The sequence below is a fragment of the Seriola lalandi genome, unplaced genomic scaffold, assembly GCF_002814215.2.
Source record: "Seriola lalandi dorsalis isolate HSWRI2012SDOR001 ecotype SW California unplaced genomic scaffold, Sedor1 jcf7180001974606, whole genome shotgun sequence".
NCBI classification, from domain to species: Eukaryota; Metazoa; Chordata; class Actinopteri; order Carangiformes; family Carangidae; genus Seriola; species Seriola lalandi.
In genome coordinates this window covers 1-1,951 of record NW_019445272.1, presented here as the reverse complement: position 1 = coordinate 1,951, position 1,951 = coordinate 1, and the positions used below count along the sequence as shown (strand labels likewise).

Here is a 1,951-nt window from a genome sequence, read left to right as displayed (position 1 = left end):
TACATAGACTTAGAAGAGCTGAAGGCCATGCTGGAGTCCACTGGAGAGGCAATCACGGAAGACGACATTGAGGAGCTGATGAAGGATGGAGACAAAAACAACGATGGCAAAATTGATTATGATGGTACGTTGGCCAGCACATTAGTAACACAACAGTAGACAACAGAGACCAACCAAACAGTTGTACAGTTGGTGTAACTGTGGACTGATGAAGATATAAACTCTTTGAGATGACTCTGTGACCTTTTCAGCTTCATGCTCATCAACTCTTCTTCATCCACAGTCTATGAGACGTTTGTTGCGAGGCCTGGTTCACATGAGTTTTTTTTTATAAGTCAAAGTCTCTCTAACCCACACCTCCAATCACTGACTGGAGTCCAGGTCTGATAACTCCTGACTCCAGTTAGCTTCTGTTCATGTCAAGTCAATGGATTCATAGACCATTTCAAGTTACACTGGGAATGTTTGAGTGATGTTTTCCATATGGACAAGAACAATACAATGATTTGTGTGTTATTAGTTAAAATAGATTGTATTTGTTCATTATTGTAACTTAGATGAAGATCTGATTAGATTTTAGGATAAATTTATAAGTAAATGGAGGTTATTCCAAAAGGTTCACTTACTTTTTCTTGCCACTGTATATCCAAAGCTACATACAGTTCACTTAAATATACCACATCAACAAGTTAAAAGACTGTATATCATGCAATTCACCTGCCCTCTTGTCTGTGACAGAAGCCCTAAGGGCAGCTAGAGTTGCAGGTCAGTCTTCGGCTCTTATCTTGCTGGACCTCCCAACAGCCTTTGATACAGTGAACCGCTGCATCCTGCTGTCTTTACTCTTTGACAGGAGTGTATCAGGCAAAGTGCTTTATTGGTTTGAATCCCATCTCACTGGGCACTCCTTCATTATGTCATGGAAAGGACAAATGTTCTTATTCAATCCCCTTCCCACAGGGGTGACCCAAGGATCGGTACTGGGGCACCTCCTCTGTGCAATATACACTACCTCCTTGGGTCCAATTATCTGCTTGCACGGCTTCTCATATTACTGCTTTGCAGAGCCAATTATATCTGTTGTTCCTGCCAGCTGACCCCATTGTCTCATGGCAAGGATCTTGGCCTATCTCTCTAACCATATGGATGAAAGAAAGCCACCTTCAACTGTGTGTAGGTCTGGGTTCCTCCAAATACAGGGACTTGAGTTTAGAAATAGTTTTAAGTGAACTATGGCCACCTTTCCAATACCTATATAGTCATATGTCATATATCTTCACTACACATTATTGCTTAACTTTGTGTGACTTTGTGTGTTCTCTCTGACAGAGTTTCTGGAGTTCATGAAAGGTGTTGAATAAATGATTCAGCTGGGGGCCTCTCACTGCAGCAGCTATCTTCACTTTTGACAACATCGTCTAAGGCCATTCCTGAAGACATGCCTCCAGTTTCTGTCTGCTTTTAACAATACAAACAACACACACCTGTCCTCAGCAGACGCCCGTCCTGTTAGTTATTCTCACACAACACTGCCAAGGCAAAGGTTTGCCTCGCACCAACTGCAAAGATATAAAGGCTGTTTACAATAAAAAATATTTTCATAATTGTACATTTTGTCTGCCATATGTGATGTAGTGTGCTCATTAAACCATATTTGGCATCTTGAGATTTTAGGTCGTACAAACCAGAAGACTTTCAAATTCAATACAGTACAGATTTTTGTGAAGGGGTGGTTTTGAATGTTTACTCATGTTCATTCCATTGGCTGATTTACAAGTCTTAAATAGATGTTAGAAGTATTAAATATTATGTAACAGCAGATTTTGGTTTAGTTTACCATTAACATTTCCACAAGGCATTATGTTACAATATGGGGAATTTGTCACAATATGATTTGATGGTCCATTTTGGGACCACCCACTAGTTGAGAACCACTTTATGATGGAATAAC

At 40.2% G+C, this 1,951-nt stretch overlaps 1 long non-coding RNA gene across 1 annotated transcript; it reads left to right on the top strand.

Annotated features, from left to right (window-relative positions):
• The first annotated feature begins 6 nt into the window (after positions 1 to 6).
• On the top strand, positions 7 to 1,609 carry LOC111654301 (uncharacterized). The gene is made up of 2 exons (XR_002760736.1): positions 7 to 124; positions 1,330 to 1,609. It is a non-coding gene; the product is annotated as an uncharacterized LOC111654301 (long non-coding RNA).
• Positions 1,610 to 1,951: the final 342 nt, after the last annotated feature.